At 39.2% G+C, this 23,765-nt stretch overlaps 1 protein-coding gene across 1 annotated transcript in view; it reads left to right on the top strand.

The window, feature by feature from the left end:
* Positions 1-2,423: 2,423 nt before the first annotated feature.
* The window catches only part of LOC121385559 (FMRFamide receptor-like), a 141,013-nt gene continuing 119,671 nt past the window's right edge, over positions 2,424-23,765 (top strand). The window contains exon 1 of the mRNA XM_041516275.1: positions 2,424-3,257. The gene's annotated coding sequence lies outside the window, so the exon portion shown is untranslated. The remainder of the gene's footprint in view (positions 3,258-23,765) is intronic.

Genomic DNA, 23,765 nt, shown 5'->3' on the forward strand with positions numbered 1-23,765 from the left:
CGGTGGACCCATTGGACTATTTCTCGTTACAGACAGTGCTACACAAGTGGTGTAACAAAGTCCGTGGTCAAAAAGAGTAGCCCATGAAGTGGCGACAGCGGGTTTCCTCTCTCAAAATCTGTGTGGTCCTTAACCATATGCCTGACGCCATATAACCGTAAATAAAATGTGTTGAGTTCGTCGTTAAATAAAACATTTCCTTCCTTCCTTCATTCTTTCCTTCCTTGCCTCTCTCTCTCTCTCTCTCTCTCTCTCTCTCTCTCTCTCTCTCTCTCTCTCTCTCTCGCTCTCTCTCTCTGTCTGTCTGTCTCTGTCTCTGTCTCTGCCTCTATCTGTCTGTCTGTCTGTCTGTCTGTCTGTCTGTCTGTCTTTCTCTGTCTGCCTGTCTGTCTGTCTGTCTCTCTTCCTACCTCTCCCTCCGTCTCCGTTTCTCTCTGTCTCTGTCTCTATCTGTCTGTCTGTCTGTCTGTCTCTCTCTCTCTCTCTCTCTCTCTCTCTCTCTCTCTCTTTCTCTCTCTCTCTGTGTCTCTCTCTCCCTCCATCTCCCTCCGTCTCTGTATGTCTGTATGTCTCTCTGTCTGTCTCTCTGTCTATCTCCCTCTCGCTCTCTCTCTCTCTCTGTCTCTGTCTCTCTCTCTCTCTCTCTCTCTCTCTCTCTCTCTCTCTCTCTCTCTCTCTCTCTCTCTGTTTATCGTTATGTCCTAATTTGCGAAATAACCATTATATTAGACACTAGTAAACAGCTAAAGTGTAAAATATCTGAAGTGTCGTTAAACAAACATTTCTTTCATTCCTTTCAAACAAACATACTTTTTTTATTATTTCCTTATAACCACCGCACGGCCAAGTTCGCTTTAAGCGCGTTTTTCCCAATGCAATCGTCTGCGAAAGCTGGCCGCTCGTGGGAAATCCCCCGCGCGAATGCGATGGCAGAGTCCACACCTCCGACTACTTCTAATCTATCAATCAGAAGCAGTCACAGATCGATCAAACGTTTTGCCGTCGCCAGAGCTCTGCGATACACTCTGGAAACTACCTTGGCCGCTGCCTTGATGCTAGTCGGACAGATTTATCAGTTCCTTCGCTAGACGAGAAACAAGAATTCGAAAGACTCAATTGTTCTCAGCTTGCGAGGGAGGGGACAAACATATATGTTGGTGAGGGGTTTTTTTTTCCGGTTAATGCTCATCACGCTGTTCAATGCGAGTGTTAAATGAAGTTCGAATAGTGAAAACAATGGACGGTTAGTTTCTCCATTCGATTATTCAACTGGGGAGAGTTTATTACATACGTGGAATATCCGAACAAGTTGGAGAGTTCAAGCTCGCCCGAAGAACGACCAGAAGCGATTGGTCCTTTCTATTAAGAGAGTGTTTATGATAACCAACAAGACTGCAATTTCAGCACAGACCGGTAAAAGTCTGTCCGGAGAAAAGTCACAAGTGTTTGGCACTGTTTATACAAAGAGTGCAGAGATCATTAACTCCACGAATCAAAGTGTTTAAAAGCTAAAACCTCCCGGCAACCCCCACAAGTGTTTGGCACTGTTTAAACAAAGAGTGCAGAGACCAGTAACTCCACGAATCAAAGTGTTTAAAAGCTAAAACCTCCCGGCAACTCCCACAAGTGTTTGTAGCAGTGTTTAGCGAAATACGTCTCCACTTTTGAGGGTAGACTGGTAAAACGCTCAGAGAACTTGCACAGGTGTTTGGTCATTACGCCGTAAGAGCGTTTGTGGAATTAAGCCTCCAACGTTGTGTGTGTAGACTGGCAAAACAATTAAAGAGAGCCATCGTAAGAGTGTTTAGAATATTAAGACTACAGCTTAGACTGGTGAAACGACGTCACAAAAGCTTTAAGTGGGTTTTTTTTGTTTTCTGTTTTAAGAGAGTTCTACAAAATTAAGCCCGTTATTCTATATCTGGACTTGTAGACGCTAAAAATACGTCCACAGGTTTGACCGTTCTTTAAGAGAGTTGAAAATATTAAGCCCATGATTTTGTGTTTGACTATTCTGACGTAAGAATTTCCGGAGAATCAAACCGACGATTCTACGAGTTGAAATTAAAAACTGGAATATTTTTAGACGGTCTATTGTGTATATTGGCCATTTAATATATAGAAAGCAGAAGTTTGAAACTACATCGATTAGATACACACATTGTGGATGAATTGTGCTTCGACGCCGTGACTAAACATCATTCTACCGTTACACTTAACTTTTTTGCCCTGTTTGTTTTGCAGTTATTGCCAACATATGGTGCATTTGGGATATCAGCACCAAATAGCTCTACATCGCTTTCTGACTAAAGCGTCATTAAAACTATTTTGTTTATCGTTCTTGTTTTATTGCGTATGAGGTTAAGAAAGCTGTGACCATGACAACAAACATTAGTCATTTGATTGAAAAGGGAAAAAAAGAGAACTACTGTTTTACAATGGTTGCCGTTTAGTCGCTGAATCTTAATGTTTGCAAAAAAAGTCTGTTGTTTCCACTAATGTTCACTGAAATTATCTGCATCGTCGACGCTTTCGGATCCAGAGATCTGCGGTACAGATGTACTATTTACAACAGTTAATAACATCATTTGGAATCAACTTAAATATTCAGAAAAAAATATCTAGTTAATCAGTGAACACATTTCTGACGATACTTTTTTCCTATTTTTCAATAACTTTCTGTATTTCGCGGATAACGCAAGATTAGACACTGATAATTTGGTTGGTTTTTTTATTTGTTTTAATTACACGGGTTCCACAAACCCACAGCTTTGACTTTGTGAGCTGCGTCACGGCATATATTATCCCATATCAATTAATTGAAACCCAGCTGTTGGCGTTACCATACACTATTCAGACCGTGGTTTCACTTGCACTGAACTACATCTCCATTGAGAAGGGCAAAACACAAAGTGTGCTATGTAGGTGATTGGTTAACAAATAGAAGGGGAAGAAAAGGAGGGGAAAAAAAAAAAAAATTGTACTTGCTGACAACGATTGTCTATTCGTCTTGTACTCAAGGGAAATAATCCAAGTGGAAATATTGCTGTTTTTTATTAGTATTATTATTCCCAGTTAACAGACGTAAAACAGTTGGCACCGACACCAAAGGTCTTTCTGGTCATAGATCAAAGCTAACGAACTCTCGTTTGTTTTCTACGAACAAAGGACACAGTTTTCAATCAACCTCGTTGGAAATAATTGGATCCCATAGTCTCCACGTTGTATGCTGGGCTTAATTTTCAAAAGAAATCCAGGTAAGTTGTTTCCATTGATATTCTCTAATTTGCTCTTGTTATTATACATATTATATAAATGTTATATACATCTGTTGTACTCTGTTCTGGATGGAATCTGTGGTGCAAGTCAGTCGCCGTTCCCATTGCGGGCACGTCGGAACCTTAATTGGATATGGGCAAATACTGTTAATTAATGAATTACGTAAGTAAGTAAATCATCTATCTATTCATGCATGCATGTATTCATCCAGTCAGCCAACTAGCAAGCTAGCCAACAACCCACCCACCCATTCACCCATCCATCCATCCATCCATCCATCCATCCATCCATCCATCCATCTATCTATCCATGGATGCATGCATCCATCTATCCAGTCAGCCAGCCATCAAGCTAGCCTAAGCCACCCATTCATCCATCCATCCGTCCATCCATCCATCCATCTATCCATCCATCTATTCATCCATCAACCCACCTATTCGATCCACCCCTCTCGTCCTGCCTGCCTGCTTCCTTCTTTCCATCACATCTTCCCTCCCTCCTTCCTTCCATCTATCCAGCCATTCATGTAAATGAAAACAAGGTTCAAACGATGGTTCTTCTTAAGACTGAAGTAAAGCAGCGTCGGGATGATTACCATTTTTGTGGGGAACCGCTTGGTGCTGCACCCAGCTGAAACATAGTTATTCCATAGTTTACCGTTAATGAGCGTGGACTCAGGTAGTGTTACGATGGGAGATGTCTTGTAACACAACACGCTATAAGCAATGATAACGGTTCTCGTGTTACATCTTATGGTGTGATCACGTCATTTTCTTTAGGATTAATGCCAGTGCAGAAAGGAAGGTTATCAATGTGATGATGCTACGTGGATGATGCCACTATATGCCAATAATGTGAAGAATGTGTGTGTTCCAGGTTATTAAAAATTATTTATAAACTACAAAAGCGGTAACAATAAAAATACGTAAAAAAATAATTAAACAACAAAACACCAGCAAAAAACTCCCAAACAAAACAAAACACAAAAAAAAGATATCAGCTAGAATGTAATATTGCAGAACAGACACAAATCCACGTAACTGTTTCCGTGTAAAGTTAAAGGGACATTCCCGAGTTTGCTGCATTTTAAGATATGTCCGACTAATAAAATATTTCTACGATTAATCTTACATATTAAAAACATTTTCTTGTTTAGAATATCAGTGTCTGTATATTCAATGTGTTTCTGGTCGTCTTAATATTTGTAAGAAGCCCAAATTGGATTTTATGAAAATATTTAAGGACATAAAATGATATTTAACCTAATACAAATATTAGAACGATCAGAAACACGTTAGTTTATGCAGAAAAAAATATATTTGATATGTAATTACAGTCGTTACAAAGTCTCTGTTAGTCGATAACATCTTAAAAACTGCAGCAAACTCAGGAATGTCTCTTTAATATGTTATGATAAACACTGCCAACTTTGTGGTTGTTTTTTATTTATACATATCTTTACTAAGGAATAATTGAATTAAGCGATTTGTTTTACCCTTTTGTAGATGTTAATATAGAACATGGTGCTATTTAATCGTGTTTACCTGTTTGTATACATGTTTCTATACAGAAGGATCCCATTTAGGCGGTTTTAAATATCTGTTTGCTTATTTGTTTGTTGTTGCTTTTTTGTTTGTTTTTTGTTTGCTTTTTGTTGTAGTTGTAGTTGTAGTTGTAGTTGTAGTTGTTGTTTTTGTTTTTGTTTTTGTTTTTAATTAGTTTTTGCTGTTTGTTTAGAGGGGAAGAGTATGTATATTGTTTCTATAGAGAACGGAACTATTTAATCGGTTTTTCCTATCTATATACGTTTCTACAAAATAAAGCAATTTCTCCCGTCTACACTCATCTTTCTGTAAATAAGGGAGCCTTTTATGGGGTTTTCTTTCTTATGTATGCATATGTTCCTATTAAAAGGAATCCATTTAAACGGCTTTTGTCATTTTGTATAATGTTGCTATAGAGACCGGAACTATTTAAGCGGGGGTTTTTTTTTCGCATTACTGGTCATTCCACTGTGACAGACGAACACATTGGACGACTGAAATACTAAATAGTTAAAAATGTAAATAAAAATCAGTAAAGTTAATAATGTCTTCATTTAACCATTAGTTAGAGTTTTAAATTAGCCCTCGTGTTAATGTATTTATCTTGACAGAAATTGTCGAATGGTAGTCCAAAGACGTGTGACGGGCGTACGTTCAGAATTAATGAAAAGCCAGTGTCATCAACTTATTGTCAAAATGCTATGGATCGTTAGTACTCACGTAATTAATTCCTATTTCTATACACAGTTTGAAATGTATATTTTTAGGTGATTAAATTTCAATGTCATAGCTTTTAAGCGGTACCAATTACTCATGAAATTGCCTTTAAAGTTTCCATCTCATTGGCACACATAAAATATAAAAGTCTATTTGCAGTATGAACAATATAATGGTGGGACAAAAACAAAATACAAATAGAACTTTGTACTATGAAACTAAATTAAAGGGACAGATCTTACGGTTTAAACACTACAGCATATTTTTCACATTAGAACTGTTTATTCTCACTGAAATCAAACATTACTTATATTTTATTCTTTAGATTATCCATTTGCGTAGAACCGAAGTGTTTCTGGTCACCTTGGTGTTTGTAGTACGAAAAATTGCATTTGTCATATTTTTTTTAAAAACGTACGTGCGTCTGAGAAGTAGTGGTTTATTTAATCGAGTTCTAGTCTATTTTTAACGACATTTCCGGTTTTAACATCGGAGACTACTCTTTCACTCTATTGCAACTTTATCCAAATGAGTTACAGGTTTGTAAATTAACTAAATTAACTTAATGTCAATGTTTACGGGTTAAAACTAGGGTTTGTGCCTTTAAATCGAGTTATTTCTTAAATTAAATATATTCCGAGGTTAGTGAGCTATTTAATATTTTCAGTAGTTAACAGTTGATTAGCTTAAACAAAATCTTGCACGAAACGTTTTAATAAATGTTTTTTCCTTAGATCATTATACCGGTAAGATTGCAATATGAAATAGAATGAATGAATGTTTAACGACATCCAAGCACGAAAACATATGAAATGGAATTCAACTTCTGTTTAATTGGAATTAGAAAATGTATTAAACATTTATGGGTTTTTTCAACATCTTTGTGTCGACCAAATTCTATATTTAAATTATGAGTACCTTTTCTAATCTTTCCTAACTCTTTAAAATAATGAATTGCTAAGGAAGCAACCTATTAAAGTGAGAACCGGCCTCGGTGGCGTTGTGGTTAAGCCATCGGTCTACAGGCTGGTTGGTACTGGATTCGAATCCCAGTCGAGGCATGGGATTTTTAATCCAGCTCCCGACTCCAAACCCTGAGTGAAAAAAGAAAGAAAGAAATGTTTTATTTAACGACGCACTCAACACATTGTATTTACGGTTATATGGCGTCAGACATATGGTTAAGGACCACACAGATTTTGAGAGGAAACCCGCTGTCGCCACTACATGGGCTACTCTTCCGATTAACAGCAAGGGATCTTTTATTTGCGCTTCCCACAGGCAGGATAGCACAAACCATGGCCTTTGTTGAAACAGTTATGGATCACTGGTCGGTGCAAGTGGTTTACACCTACCCATTGAGCCTTGCGGAGCACTCACTCAGGGTTTGGAGTCGGTATCTGGATTAAAAATCCCATGCCTCGACTGGGATCCGAACCCAGTACCTACCAGCCTGTAGACCAATGGTCTACCACGACGCCACCGAGGCCGGTAACAAACCCTGAGTGAGTACTCCGCAAGGCTCAATGGGTAGGTGTAAACCACTTGCACCGACCAGTGATCCATAGCTGGTACAACAAATGCCATGGTTTGTGCTATCATGACTGTGGGAAGCGCAAATAAAAGATCCCTTGCTGCCTGTCGTAAAAGAGTAGTCTATGTGGCGACAGCGGGTTTCCTCTCAAAAAAAAACATTGTCAGAATGACCATATGTTTGACGTCCAATAGCCGATGATAAGATAAAAAATCAATGTGCTCTAGTGGCGTCGTTAAATAAAACAAACTTTACTTTACTTTATTAAAGTGAGTTTCCTGCTACTATAGCACGTTTTAATGTCTATAATTACATAGGAAATGCATTTTTATATTTAGATCTATTCTATAGTTAAATTATCTCTGGTGTTTTACTTGAACTGTTTTTATCCGACTGGTTTTAAATGCTGAATTCCTGTTTTTATGTTTAGTTTTCTCCTAACGATGTCAACATTTAGTTGACGAAACGTTGAGATTTTAAACTTGTGGTTTTAAACAGAGACTTTACGTTTATTGTTTAATTGAGAATATCAGTGTCTGTAAATACAAAATGTTTCTAATTGTCTAGATATTTCTTGTTGCCGAGACAAGATGTTACCTCCTAATAATTTCGCACGCTCGAGTTTAAGAGTTTGTTTTGTTTAACGACACCACTGAAGCGCTTTGTTTAATTAACCATCGCCTATATTATGTCAAACATTTGACAATTCTGACACCGCTATAAGTTTAACTAATGCAGCAAGGGATCTTTTCATGTGCTGTTTCTCACATACAGGGAATCACATACCACGGCCTTTGTCCAGTTGTATTGAACAGGTTGGAACGAGAAAAAAAACGAGTTGAATGGATCCACTGAGGTGATTCGATCCTGCAACGCAAGCACCTCAAGTGAACACTCAACCGACTTAGCTAAATCCCGCCGTCGCAAGATATACTAAGAAGACAAATGACCCTGTGGCCTAATTAACTATACTCTCGCAAGTTTGCGATCTCGCAATGCAATGCTAAAAGACTTGCAAAGAGAATGCTTTGTTGTCTAGCAGAACCTATGAGTTCTTTGTGAATTAGGCTCCTGGAAAACATTGGGTATACACACTGAGTGACGTACTAAACGAAGGAAGGAAGGAAATGTTTTATTTAACGACGCACTCAACACATTGTATCTAAGGTTATATGGCGTTAGACATATGGTTAAACCCAATAATATAATGAGAGAGGAAACCCGCTGTCGCAACTTCGTGGGCTACTCTTTTCGATTAGCAGCAATGGATCATTTATATGCACCATCCCACATACAGGATAGTACATACCTCAGTCTTTGATACACAAGTTGTGGAGCACTGGCTGGAATGAGAAATAGCCTAATGGGCCCACCGACGGGAATCGATCCTACATCGATCGCACATTAGGCAAGCGCTGTGCCACTGGGCTACGCCCCGCTCCCGTTCTAGACGAGAACATGTATTTAATGTGTACGTGTAGTTGTTTCAACCCATAAACATGGAAATTACGTTTGGCAAATCTACAAACCTGTAACACAACTGGATAAAGTTACAACAGAATGAAACAAGGGTCTGTGACGTTGAAATGTGACAATTCCCTAGAAAATAGACTACAGAGCTTTTCACCATAACTGTTTCATGTCATATGTAGATTTGTTTTTAAAATATGAAAAATGCGTTTCGTGGTATTACAAATACTGGGATGACCAGAAACAATTCGGTTGTACGGGAATGGATAACATATATAATATATCTCTGATTTCAATTTAAAAAAAGAAAAACCCAGCACTAATAGTGAAATCTACGTTAAAGTGTTTAAACACTATGGTCTGTTACTTTAAAACAAACCAGTTCGTTAGAAGCATCTTAAATGGTAGCATACAAATGACAATATATATTTAAAACCACAATTCCTGTCTACACGCATGCGTCTGTAAAGAAGGGAGATATTTTAGCGGGTTTTCCCCCTGTTTATACAAACGTCTTTATTAGGAATTCTGGAATAGTTGTTGTACTGTAAAAGTCCGGCCCGTAGGAATCCATGGTAGGGTGGGGGTGGCGGGGAGGGGGGGGGGAGGGAGGCTGTGCCCCCAAGTTGAAGGAAGGAAGGAAATGCTTTATTTAACGACGCACTCAACACTTTACATTTACAGTTATATAGCGTCAGACATATGGTCAAGGACCACACAAATATTGAGAGAGGAAACCCGTTTTCGCCACTTCATGGGCTACTCTTTTCGATTAGCAGAAAAGGATAGTTTATATGCACCATCCCACAGACTGGATAGTATACACCACGGCCTTTGTTAACCAGTTCAGGAACATTGGCTGGAACGAGAAATAACCCAGTGGGTCCAACGACAGGGATCGATCGTAGACCGACCGCGCATCAAGCGAGCGCTTTACCACTGGGCTAGGTCCCGCCCCTCTCTGTACGGAGGGAATTTATTTAAGTGTGTTTTTTAGTTTGTAGACATGTTTCTATAGAAACCGGAGCTATTGAAGAGTGTTTCCTGTTGATACACTTTTACATAAATAAAAGAAGGGAACCATACATCTGGAAATTAAGTAAGGACCGCCTTGTTTTCATCGTGTGGCTTATACTGGACTTATAAATTATACTTATGCAAGTGATACTGAACATTTCGTGGATTCAATATTAATGTTTTGTGTACACAGATGTTATTGAAAACGATTGACAGTACGTGACACTGTCGTTACATCAACATTTAAGGTAGTACTAAACCAAATAACTTCCGGTCGGGTCAAAGTTCGAGGTGCACCCACCTTTTGATAGAGAAGTGAACACCACAAGTCCTGTGATTGGTGATAAATGTGAGTGTGTTGGTTGTAAAACAAAAAAAAAGAGAAACGTTTCATCTGGGCAAAAAAATAAAGCAATTTTATTTCATCTAGTACCATTGTGTCAAGTAGCCTTTTGTTTGAAACATGTATGGGGTACCTGTAAAAAAAATACTCAAATTTGGCCGGAACTAGGATAGTCATAGACGCTATCCGTTATCTCAGAAATGAGCAGCTTGACCCTCAATTATTTTTCTGATTCACTTTAAGGGTGAGGAGTGGTAGTATTTATACCCATGGCGTGTATGTCGACTGATACGCTGCAGGTAGGATTTTTAGCCACATATGTTAGTATTGTCGTATATGGGATTTGATTTGGTAGTGTTTACCCTTAATATGTTCTTGAAAACACAAAAAGAAGACAGAAAACGTACATATACATGACACCGTATTCAAATTAACTACGGAGCTGCAATCACACTGATGTGCTTATCATAAGTAATTATTTTATACACGCCATTTCGGTAAAATACCCAGCGAATATAGAAGATATATAAAAGCTCTCATATCAGGTTTAATTTCCGACGATTCGGACAATTATTTATTGATGCCATTTTGGCTGCAGTACAACTCCGGTGGTACTTAATTAATTTCCAGGTGTACAGTTAAGCGATTTTCATGTTTATACACCCGGAGTGACTTGAGCAAGATCTAGGTCAAATATTGCGATCCGATTTGGTGCATCGTGTTTCACGTTTGAGACTTTTACACTTTTGGTGCAGATTGATCATTTGTTTTATAGACAGACAGACAGACAGATACATATTTTATTTACGTCTGACCTTGTATACAGATTAAAATAAAAACAACGAGTACACAAGCCACTCCTATGGAGTTATGAGAGACTTTAAAACTATTAAAACTCAATCAGAAATATTTTTTTAAAGTATTGTATTTACAAGAAATAAAACTAAAAAGCATAAAGTAGGCATATGTCTATATGTACACTATAAGTTGTAGAAGCATCACGAGGGGTATATGGTTTTGTATGTACCCTCTGTGTGTTCTTTTACACCGAGCCGAAGGCGAGCGGGTAAAAGAGCACACAGACGGTACATAAAAAGCCATATACCCCGAGAGATGCTTCTACAACGAATTGTTAAACCATATAGCCAAATAATCAAAATAACGCCAGACAATAACTGTTTAATTTATTAACGAAGTCGTACCACGTGGACGCGAACGAAACCACTTGCCAGTGACGAAAAATAGTTCCATCGATAAACGAGTTTTTAACTTCAAATGTTTGTAATAAAATTAATTATGTATACTTGATTGATTATCAATGTTATTTATAGTCTAATTATTGCTTTAGCATTAACTGGGGTGGCTGGAAACTGTTGGCAATTACAGACGGGGTATAAGAGAATTTGGCTCCGCCCACAGGGGTATAAGGGATTTGTCCAACGGCAAACAACCAATGAGATTAAATAATTTTACATGAAGGCGAGATAAAAAAAATTGTTGACGACGTAACAAAATAAGATGGCAATTTTAGGCTGTAATTTTAACAATATCTGGGTGACTTAAAAGTAATACAATTTGTTTCTTTATCTAAAAGGTTATTAACGTTTACTGCAGTAGTTATGCCTTTAAGAAAAACAATCTGCTCTAATGTCATAAGAAGACAGTGAATAAGAATATATTCATCTGATTCTACATAATTAAGATAATTAAAACAAGTTGTTTTGTGAATCTCCAAGCTTTCATATCTACCTGTTTCTAATCTTAAAGGCACTGTACCACTACGAAATATCGATAGCACACTTCCATGCACTCTTTTCATACTCTGACCATATGGGTTTTTCTGGGGGGGGGGGGGGGGGTGTTCTGTTGGTATGTGTCCTCCTTTGTATATCAGGTGCTGGGACGTAGCCCAGTGTGCCCTAGTGGTGTCGTTAAACAAAACATCCGTACTGTTGTTTACACTGTTTTTCGTTGATGATTTGGGTGCTTTTACAGGAGTTTTACAGGAGTTGATCCAGACGGAGTGAAGAGAAAATGGCATATAGCCCATGCAAAAATGTTTTACGGAGTAAAAATTTTTGATTTCCAATAGCCGATGTACTTTTTGTGTATGGGAAGTCACTGAATATTCATTCATTCATTTATTCATGCATTCATTCATCCAATCATTCATTCACCCATTCATCCATTCATTCGTTCATTCTGGTGATTGAGCTAAATTTTGTCCTTGTATTCCAGCCCTGACCCTTGCTTATTAAACGTTACGGTTAAGGTTAAAGTTAAGGTTAAGGTATAGATTGAAGGCTTCAATATAACCTTGCACTAAAACAGCATGCCGTCCTAAGTTCGGGTTTTACAACCTTTATAAGCACAAGGCTGGAACCTTTATTATACGCGTGTCGTAGATCAGTGTCATACGAGAACCATAAAACAAAGATGTATAAAGTGGCAACCTCACATCTCTATTTTACAACGTCGGTAACGAGGGCAAAACACAACTCTGTTGATGTCGCTAATAATGGATTGCCCCAGCTGCCTCGATTCAAACACCACGTTTCGTCGCAATTTGTGATACATTTTACAACCAATCGTCGCAATTTGTGATACATTTTACAACCAAACAGCTTACAGTCGTCCAGCCATTTGAGCGCTGATTACGTGCTTACGGTATTTTTACGTGACGTAGAATATTTCTTGTAGGGCCATTTCGAAAAACACCGTGTGAGATTTATGGTATCACGTTTAGAGAGTAACTAACTCGTTACGAGGAATTACGAATTATCTGTCCCGAGTGAATGAATGTTGTAAACTCGAGTCTTTTGCGAGGGTTTTACAACATTCATTCACGAGGGACAGATAACTTCTAACTCTTTGTAGCGAGTTGGTTATTCTCTTTATTACCCATTGTCAGTTTTATCTGATTTTCAATGTACAAATTCCTCTGCAATCTACAACAAAGTCATCAGCCATTACGTCATATAATCTTACGCGCATAACGGCATTCTTGTTACAGCCAAATGTTTACAGTGCAAAATAATACGACTGTAGTTGCATTAGAAAATAATTAATTTTATATACTACTAAAGCCGATGCTTATGAAAATATGCTATTTCATGTTTACGAAACAATTGAGTAATTTTTTTCTTCTGTAAATCTTTGTAGATTCTTAAGACGTATATGTAATCTGACTCATGAATGGAAACATTATATGAATTAAAGTGAAGTTCCGGCAATAGAATGCAACCAACCAAACGTCGTGATTTTTAAGCCAGCCAATCAGAGGCTGTAGAAGCAATCTGCACACTGCAGAAATCGAAAAAAAAATATTACCCCATATATTTGAGCCCATATGGATAGCCTAATAAAAAGATATCCCACATTTATCCTTTAACTTACCCATGATATCCATGTCATAAACCCATGCGATATTTTTAGTGTATTAACCCGGTTAATAATGGTATGCAAATTTACATGGTCTCTAGGTAATGCGTTGCTGAGGATGGGTCATTTGCTTACAAGGCAACAAGACCTGTGTACCTGAACGTAACGTATTCAAAGCTTTAGTTAAAATGCGTGACGTCAAACTCATTTGTGCTAATCGTGATGACGTCATATTACCGATGGCGGCGACATTAGTACTGTGATTTACTAATTTTTTTTTATTAAAATGTTATTTTAGAAGTGTTATAGAATAAAAAGAATCCGCTACTCGTGTTCTTTTTCTTAATATGTAAAATATATCATAGACTCGACTGATATTTTCCATATTAAAACAAACAAAAAAACACTCGTGACGAATCATCTATATATTACACTGTTGGAGACATAAAATTGGCAGCATGGTCGATAACAAAGGCGTCAAATCCAAACCAATCTTATTAAAATTAGCTCTACTGGTCTCACCAGTAGATCTAACAACATTGCGTGGATTCCCATGTCCAGGTGACATTTAATCTATAAATAACAATTTAAATATCGACCAATTACACTTCGCCTTTTATAACGTTATCCGGGAGCATATAAATTCTAAAAATATCGGTCAAGACTATTTATGCATTAGGCGAACTTGTTGGTCTATTTCAACATTGAAAAAACACGGGGGAAGGTGTAGTAATAAACTCTGGATTGTATACTAATAATGGCTATACCATCACGTTTTGGGGGGTTTTCGTCTTGAAACGAATTTTATATAAAATTTTATACTGAAATTAGTTTCCGGCATACTTCGTAATTCACCCGAATCATTTCGTATACCCTCGGCATAATCCCGAATGTGTTCAAATTCTTTTCAAATCACCGGCATGAATTTGCAAGTAAGGTTTTGATTGGTCGAATGAAAGGTCTACTGGACATGAGCTCCAACGGGCTACTGTTAGATCCACATGTAATAGTGGAGCTAATTTTAATTAGCTTGAATCCAAACTGTCCACTGATATTAACACTATTGATACCGACTTCTTTTTCAATACCTGATTCTGTGTAGCAAATATGAGAAATAGAATAATGCATTTGGTAATCCTGACATATAGTCTCGGAGAAAGAAAAACAAAACGCCATATTTTTCCATTAGTGGCAATGGATCTTTTATATGCACCATCCCACAGACAGAATAGCATATACCACGGCCTTTGATATATCAGTTGTGGTGCACTGGTTGGAACGAGAAATAGCCCAATGGCCCACCGACGGGGATCGAATCAGCTGACGCTTTACCACTGAGCTACGGCCCGCTCTTGAATATAGAGATACTGGTATTGTAAAAGGAAAAGTTATTTAGCATGCAGTTTTAGTTGTTAAAAGACCCTGTTAGAACATCTTTAAAATGATAGCAAACTCTGGAGAGTCACTTTAACGACAATACATATATACACCCACATATATCGTCTACCATTCTTCGTTAATTAATTAATTCATTCATTCATTCATTCAGTCAGTCAGTCAGTCAGTCAGTCAGTCAGTCAGTCATTCATTCATTCATTCATTCATTCATTCATTCGTAAATGCATTCATTCATTCATTCATGCATTCATTCATAAATATTTCTACTATCCATCAATTAATTTGTTTAATTCATTTTCCATCGATTTATTCATTCATTCGTTCATTGTTCACCCATTCATCCATTCTTCCATTCATTATTTCATTATTTCTTTCTTTCTTTTGTTATTCATTCATTAATTCATTTATTCCGTCATTCACTGATTCATTATTTTATTAAATTTTACACTCATTCTTTAATTCATTCATTCTTTTATTCTCTCGCTCACCCAGGCTCTTATTAAATTAAATTAAATTCAACCCATTCTTTGTTCCTTTTTTATTCTTTTTTATGTTCTTTCCATCTTTCATCTGGCCATTGGTCCACATGTTCATCTGTACGTCCAACGGTTCCTCGGTTTTCCCAATCTCTTTTTTGATATACCTTGACACAAAACAATGCGAACGTTGCCCTCTGTATTTTTGCCGTTGATACTTATTCGTGCGTATATAATTTATTCTTGTGCCCGACCCACCAGCTCGGTTTTTGAGTCCGCATATCCAGATATAATTCATGGATAACATCACACACGGCGACTTGATAATTGCATGCTCTCCTCTCTCTGTTTCCGCAGTTCATAATTGAAGCTGTTGTTTCGCATTATGTATATGCATGCATATCAATAAATTGATCGCGTTGGTTCCGTATTATACCACGGTCGTGTTGTTGTCATTTCTGTTTCTAACGCATGATAATAGTAATCGTGGAAACCCACGGATACGGTTGTGGCTCGTTTTGGCTAAATGCAACAATCACCGTAACAGTCTTGGTTTGCGTGGTTAATGAATTTTCGCAAAAGTCGATGGTAACGGATACGGTTAGGGTTTGTTTTGTTTAACGACACCACTAGAGTACATTGATTAATTGATCATCGGCTACTGGAGGTCAAACATTAAGGAATTCTGACATATGATCTTAGAGAGGAAACCAGCTATATTTTTCAGTCAATAGCAAGGGATATTGTATAAGAACCATCTCGCATACAGGATAGCACATACCACGGCCTTTGGTTTACCAGTCGTGAAAAAAAGGAATTTTTTTATTTAACGATGGACTCAACACATTTTATTTACGATTATATGGCGTCAGACATATGGTTAAGGACCACACAGATTTTGAGAGAGAAAACCCGCTGTCGCCACTTCATGGGCTACTCTTTTCGATTAGCAGCAAGGGATCTTTTATATGCAACATCCCTCAGACATGATAACACATATCACGGCCTTTGATATACCAGTCGTGGTGCACTGGCTGGAACGAGAAATATACCAGTCGTGGTGCACTGGCTGGAATGAGAAATTGCTCAATGGGTCCACCGACGGGGATCGATCCTAGAGCGACTGCGCATCAGGCGAGATCTTTACCACAGGGCTATGTCCTGCCCCGGATAGGTAAAGGAATGAGACCAAAATAGAAAGAAAGGAATGTTTTATTTAACGACGCACTCAACACATTTTATTTACGGTTATATGGCGTCAGACATATGGTTAAGGACCACACAGATTTGGAGAAGAAACCCGCTGTCGCCACATAGGCTACCCTTTTACGACAGGCAGCAAGGGATCTTTTATTTGCGCTTCCCACAGGCAGGATAGCACAAACCATGGCCTTTGTTGAACCAGTTATGGATCACTGGTCGGTGCAAGTGGTTTACACCTACCCATTGAGCCTTGCGGAGCACTCACTCAGGGTTTGGAGTCGGTATCTGAATTAAAAATCCCATGCCTCGACTGGGATCCGAACCCAGTACCTACCAGCCTGTAGACCGATGGCCTGCCACGACGCCACCGAGGCCGGTTGAGACCAAAATAGAGTAGGATGGGTTCTAACGAAAACCCTCTATGCGCGGAACGGACGAAATAAAAACGAAAACTTCTGTATTCAGAAATGAAAACGTCTATGTTCTTTTTGGGGCGAGACATAGCTCAGTGGTAAAGCGCTCGCTCGATGCGCGGTCAGTATGGGATCGATTTCTGTCGATGGGCCCATTGGGCTATCTCTAGTTCCAGCCAGTGCACCACGACTGGTATATCAAAGGCCGTGGTATGTACTACCCTGTCTGTGGGATGGTGCATATAAAAGAACCCTTGCTGCTACCCGAAAAGAGTAACCCATGAATTGGCGACAGCGGGTTTCCTCTCTCAATATCTGTGTGGTTCTTAACCATATGTCTGACGCCATATAACTGTAAATAAAATGCGTTGAGTGCGTCGTTAAATAAAACATTTCTTTCTTTCTTTCTGTTCTATTTAGCATGTGTCTTTCAAATAAAGTACTTTCTGATAGCCATTTTGCATATGGGTGTCGCGAGAACTAAATGAGGATCAAACTAAAGGCAAGGTCACACGACACGAGTGTCTCGTACGAGAATAGGCGATTGTATACATACAGCAACCGATGAAATCTTATGGTCCATCGTATTGTTTTCTTGTCACAAATCAGCTAGTCTCTTGGCTGTTCTCGTTAAAGGCGCTCGTAGCCTTAAAGCGTTATGGCCGACTTAGAAAAATATGAGTATTTTAGACACGTGTACTTGGTGACCGTTTGACCAGAAACTAGCAATGTTCTATAAAAAAAAAAAAAAATAAAAAAAATGAGGTCGGGCGGTTACTCTAAAATATAATATAACTGCCACATTGTATCTCACTGTAAAACAAAAAATTGAGGTGACTCAAGTCAATTTTCTATCTTTATATATAGAGAGTAGGACAAAAAAAAAAAAAAAAAAAAAAAAAAAAAAAACAACAAACAACCCACACACAACAAATAACAAAAAAAAATAACACGTACCTTTTCGTCCTCGACTTGGGGGGGGGGGGGGGGGGGGGGGTGAGGGGGACGTAGCCCAGTGGTAAAGCGCTTGCTTGATGCGCGGTCGGTTTGGGATCGATCCCCGTCAGTGGGCCCATTGGGCTATTTCTGGCTCCAGTCAGTGCACCACGACTGGTACATCAAAGGCCGTGGTATGTGCTATCCTGTCTATGGGATGGTGCATGTAAAATATCCCTTGCTGCTTATCGAAAAGAGTAGTCCACGAAGTGGCGACAGCGGGTTTCCTCCCTCAATATCTGTGTGATCCTTAACCATATGTCCGACGCCATATAACCGTAAATAAAATGTGTTGAGTGCGTCGTTAAATAAAACATTTCCTTCCTTCCTTCAACTTGGGGGCACAACCTCCCCCACCCCCACCCCCACTTCCCGCCCCCATCCCACCCTCCGCCACCCCCACCCTACCACGGATTCCTACGGGCCGGATTTTTACAATACAACAACTATTCCAGAATTCTGAGCCATGACAGCAATGTACTGCAGACGAGCAATATGTTACTGTACGACAATTACGTCATGCTACCGCGAAATGCATATATATCATTTGTTTTTTTTTTTCACTGTGCGCAACAGACACTCCTAGCCTTGGTCACAATAAAAACGTATGTTTACATGTATTACATCCAAACGTCTTTATTCCGTCGACATCAGCCGTATCTGGTTTCCATTCTTATTTTTGCTGACACGACAAAGACGACGTTCCGTAATTCTCCTAATGCTTGACACACACTTACCGATTAACACAGACTCAACTGTCGAGTCGGCAGTAGTCTGAAAATGTGCTTCTGCACACACCGGCAGACGTGACAGTCTAATCGGGGATAAAACTGGATACTAGACGCAACTATCGCGTTTTTGCCCTGCACACAAGTACCGATTAACGCCGACTCGACCTTCAAGTCGGCCTTAATCGCTAGGTGTGCGCCAACCATAAGATCGCACGACTCGTATAACATGGGATCGTACGGCGAGCGCACGTTGTTGTTATTACGCTGACGTTGGAATCATCCATGATTTATTGCGAAACCAACGGCTTCTATTACTGAGAATAATTCGGTATGATTTGCGTGCAGTTACGGTGCTTCTTGAATTCATCTTGCAATAATGGGTTTCTCATCTATTTTTGGTGGAAAAAAATAATCCACATAGCCTGCATATGACAACGTTATTTATTATGCTCCAGTATTAGTTAACAGTACACTGTGTTCCCTTTGTATGTACAGGCATATAGCTGTATGTGTTGTGGGGTTTTTCCCCCGCGATAACGCAATTTCTGTTTATATGATGTTTTAAAGGCATACTGTCACGGATTTAAGATCCTTATTTCTCTAAAAATGGATAATAAATAAAAATTACATTAATTGTTGGAAAACAAATCTAGCTATCGCATCATGTTCGCTACGCCATTGGTGTTACCTAGCTATTATTATTATTATGATTATTATGATTATTATTATTATTATTATTATTATTATTATTATTATGTCAAAGTTACCGAATGTTTGGCATCCAATAGCTGATGATTAATAAATCAATGTGCTGTAGTACTGTTATTAAACAAAACAGACTTTTAACTTTGTACATCAGTCTCTAACGGGGCCGTACCCTGATCAAAATCCTAAGGGGGTGGGTGGGGGGAGGGAGTTACTACTTTTTTTATAAACAAATGAAACACTATACAAATTAAACCCTGAGATGTGTATGCTATTTTCTGGAGTGGGGGGGGGGGGGGGGGGGGGGGGCAATTGCTATATGTTCTGTATTTTCATTTCATTTTTATTTCAACTTATTTTCTTGCTTATATCCAATTAAGGTTCAGGCACGCTATCCTGGGCACACACACCTCAGCTATCTGGGCTGTCTGTCCAGCACAGTGTGTTAGCTGTTTGTTGTTAGTGCGAAAGGAGAGGGTGTAGCGGTCTTACACCTACCCATTGAGTCGTAAAAACATCGCTCTGGGTGGAAGCCTGTACCGGGCTGCGAACCCAGTAACCACGACGCCACCGAGACCGGTTAGAATTTATTAAAACCATAGGTGTGCTTGTATTGTGCTTTAGAAAACACTATTACATAATGAAGAGGCAGCTTTAATCAGCGGGATTGTCAGACCGATGTTTCAACAATGTGTAGGGGTTGTCGTTAAGTAATCGCTGCCTGGATTCCAGATCAGGATGGGCCGATCGATGTCTTCGCTGCTTCCTACGTGCTCTCTTTAACGCTGTATCGATACCGTTGGCCCATGCCACTTTCTTAAGACGTGTTGAGCCTCTCTATTCCGGACGTACTCCACTAATACTGCCGTGATGGTTCCGTGCTTCCTGACAATTAACCTGTAACTCCAGTTCCATCACACAGGCAAACGAATTTACAAGTCCTGCTGTCGATGCGTTCGATCTTATAATGGCGATGATGCAGCATATGTTCCTATATGTAGTCGTCTGATGTTCAAGCACGCTGTTCTAAGAATGTGATGTCGTCTAATAGTAAGAGAGAGAGAGAGAGAGAGAGAGAGAGAGAGAGAGAGAGAGAGAGAGAGAGAGAGAGAGAGAGAGAGAGAGAGAGAGAGAGAGAGAGAGAGAGAGAGAGAGAGACAGAGAGAGAGAGAGAGAGAGAGAGAGAGAGAGAGAGAGAGAGAGATGAAGAGACAAACTGTGTTATGTGTATATATGTGTGCGTGTGTGTATGTGTGTGTGTGCGTGGGCGTGTGCTTTTGCGTGTGTGTGTGTCTGTCTGTGTGTGTGCGCGTGTGTGTGTGTGTGTGTGTGTTTGTGTCTGTGTGTGTGTGTGAGCAGACTACCGTTACTCTCTCCCAATAACCGCAAGGGGTCTTTCATATGCACTTTCCCACATACAAGACTGTACACACCGTGGTCTTTGTCGTGAGACACTGCTCTGAAAGATGGGGAAAAAAAAAACGCTCTATGGTCCGCCGAACTGGTTGAATTCCAGGACTCGAGAGCCTCCAATTAACGCTATAATAACTGAACTACACACCACCTATCCAGCCCACAGTAATAGAAATGCGCAGTGTCAGAGCATTATGGCCACTGCATTCATCTCACTCTCGATTATCACTCATTATTAATGTCTGTCCTTGATAACGAGGTTAGATACTCGATGTGTAAGTTCATGACAAGGTTTTTGTCCGCTAATTAAGTATAAGCACGAACACGTCAACACAACGGTATCGTAAGGTGCACGAAGATGTTCTCAATACAGTGGAAAGTGCGTTTTAAACTTTTAGCCGCACTGCACGCACTGTGCGCTTCCAGTATAACTGAACCTTAAAATTATGATTACACTAAGACAAACAAGTTTAGCAGTTTGGTAATTGCTACTGCACTGTCCTAACACAGAGTAAGTGTTCTTGTATTGTTTAACCGGAATGTTGAATAACAAAAGTCAGGCATGAGTCTAATTAAAATTAGCTCCGCTGGTTAATTACTATTACCTGTGGATCTAACAGCACCCCGTTGGAGCTCATATCCAGTTGACCAATCAAAACCTTACTTGCAAAATCATGCCAGTGATTTGAAAAGAATTTGAAAACATTCGGGATTATGTCGAGGGTATACGAAATGATTCAGATGAATTACGAAGTATGCCGGAAACTAATTGTAATATAATTTTTTATATAAAATTCGTTTCAAGACGAAAGGAAAACCGTGGTGGTATAGCCATAAAATATGTTTATACTATTATACACTCCAGAGTTTATTACTGCACTTTCCCCTCTGTTTGTTAATGTTGAAATAGACCAACAAGTTCGCCTATTGCATAAATAGACTCGCCAGATATTTTCAGAATGTGTATGCTTCCGAATAACGGTATAAAAGGCGAAGTGTAATTGGTCGATATTTAAATTGTTATTTATAGATGAAATGTAACCTGGACATGGGAGTCCACGCAATGCTGTTAAATCTACTGGTAAACCAATAGAGCTAATTTTAATCAGATTGGTCAGACATTGGCTTGCAAGGGATCTTTTATATGCACCATTCCACAGACAGGGTAGTACATACAACGGCCTTTGATATGCCAGTCGTGGTGCACTGGTTGGGACGAGCACAAGTGTACAAATAACACGGCAGGGGTTAATATGTGTTCGTGGTTAATGAGGCAAACGTCGATGCATACGCGTGTGTAGAAATGTTAGCAGGAGGAGTCTAGACAACGGCGAGCGATGTGGGTTTTCGTTGGTGTGTGTGTGTGGGGGGGGGGGGGGGGGATTCCAGTCACGCTTCCCGGAAAAATATATTGAAAGAAAAAAGACGAAAATGTGTTTGAGTAGGGAGGGGCAAAACCCCTATGCTGCAATGTAGTGGCCTTACACCAAAACCGTTCCAGCAGTGCTCCACAGCTGGTGTAACAAATGCCGTGGTATGTACTATCCTGTCTGGTGGATGGTGCATATAAAAGGTCCCTTGCTGCTAATCGAAAAGAGTAGCCCATGAATTGGCGACAGCGAGTTTCCTCTCTCAATATCTGTGTGGTCCTTAACCATATGTCCGGCGCCATATAACCGTAAATAAAATGTGTTGAGTGCGTCGTTAAATGAAACATTCCTTCCTTGCTTCCTTTACACCGAAACGTTAAAATTATGCGGTACTTGGATGCGAACCCGGTACCTTCAAGTCTTAATGGCTATGGCTTAACCACCACAGCACAGCACGACCCATCTATGAAACACATCTGGAAGGTAACGATTCTTTGATGCGACGATCCTCAGCATGGATCCTCCAACGTGTTGAGCTGATTGATGGCTGGGCGGTAAAATCGGAAATAAAATACCAAGAGCAAGATACAATCAAGGCGGCCTTGCGTTCAGTATACCGAACATTGCGCGACGCTACCTCATATCAAAATGATTTTCCTTCTCTTTTTATTAAATCGATAAACGGCGTGTGTTCAGGAACATTTCATAGCCATGTTAGAGATTCTTCTTCAAATGACTGTATATATGAAGGAAGGAAATGGTTTATTTAATGACGCACTCGACACATTTTATTTACGGTTATATGGCGTCGGATATAAGGATAAGGACCACATATATATTGAGGCTGGAAACCCGATGTCGCCACTGCATAGGCCACTCTTTTCTATTAGAAGCAAATGATATTTTATTTGCACCATCCCATAGACAGGGTAGTACATGCCACGGCCTTTGATGTACCAATCGTGGTGCACTGGCTGATGACTATATATATTCAGGAATGATCAAATATGAACGACAAAAACCGTTAACCGTGATCAGTTAATGTTGTTTTGTTTAACGACACCACTAGAGCACATTGATTTATTAATCATCGGCTATTGGATTCCATACATTTTTTTATTTTGACGTAGTCTTAGAGATGAAACCCGCTACATTTTGTTTTGTATTAGTAGCAAGGGATATTCTATATGCACCATCCCACACAGGATAGCACATACCACGGCCTTTGATATATCAGTCGGGGTGTACAGGTTGAAACGAGAAATAGCCCAATGGGTCCACCGACGGGGATCGATCTCAGACCGACCGCGCATCAAGCGAACGCTTTACCACAGGACTACGTCCCGCGCCTATAGTGTAATGAGATGAGACTTTAAAGGGACATTCCCGAGTTTGCTCCATTGTAAGATGTTGCCAACTAATAAAATAGTTCTACGATTAAACTGGTTTAGAATATCAGTGTCTGTATATTCAATATGTTTCTGGTCGTCTTAATATTTGTGAGGAGCCCAAACTGGATTTTGTCTTCAAATAAAAAAATTTTTTTAGGAATAAAATAAAATTTAACCTAGTACAAATATTAGAACGATCAGAAACACGTTTAATATACAGCCACTAACATTTTATGCAGAAAAATATATTTGATATTTGATTACAATCGTTAAAACGTCTGTGTTAGTCGATAACATCTTAAAAATAGCAGCAAACTCAGGAATGTCCCTTTAATAAACTATCTGTCTGTCTAAATAGGGTCATTAATTCGCAACCGCAGAGTA

This window comes from Gigantopelta aegis, chromosome 11 (assembly GCF_016097555.1).
Source record: "Gigantopelta aegis isolate Gae_Host chromosome 11, Gae_host_genome, whole genome shotgun sequence".
Lineage (NCBI taxonomy): Eukaryota > Metazoa > Mollusca > Gastropoda > Neomphalida > Peltospiridae > Gigantopelta > Gigantopelta aegis.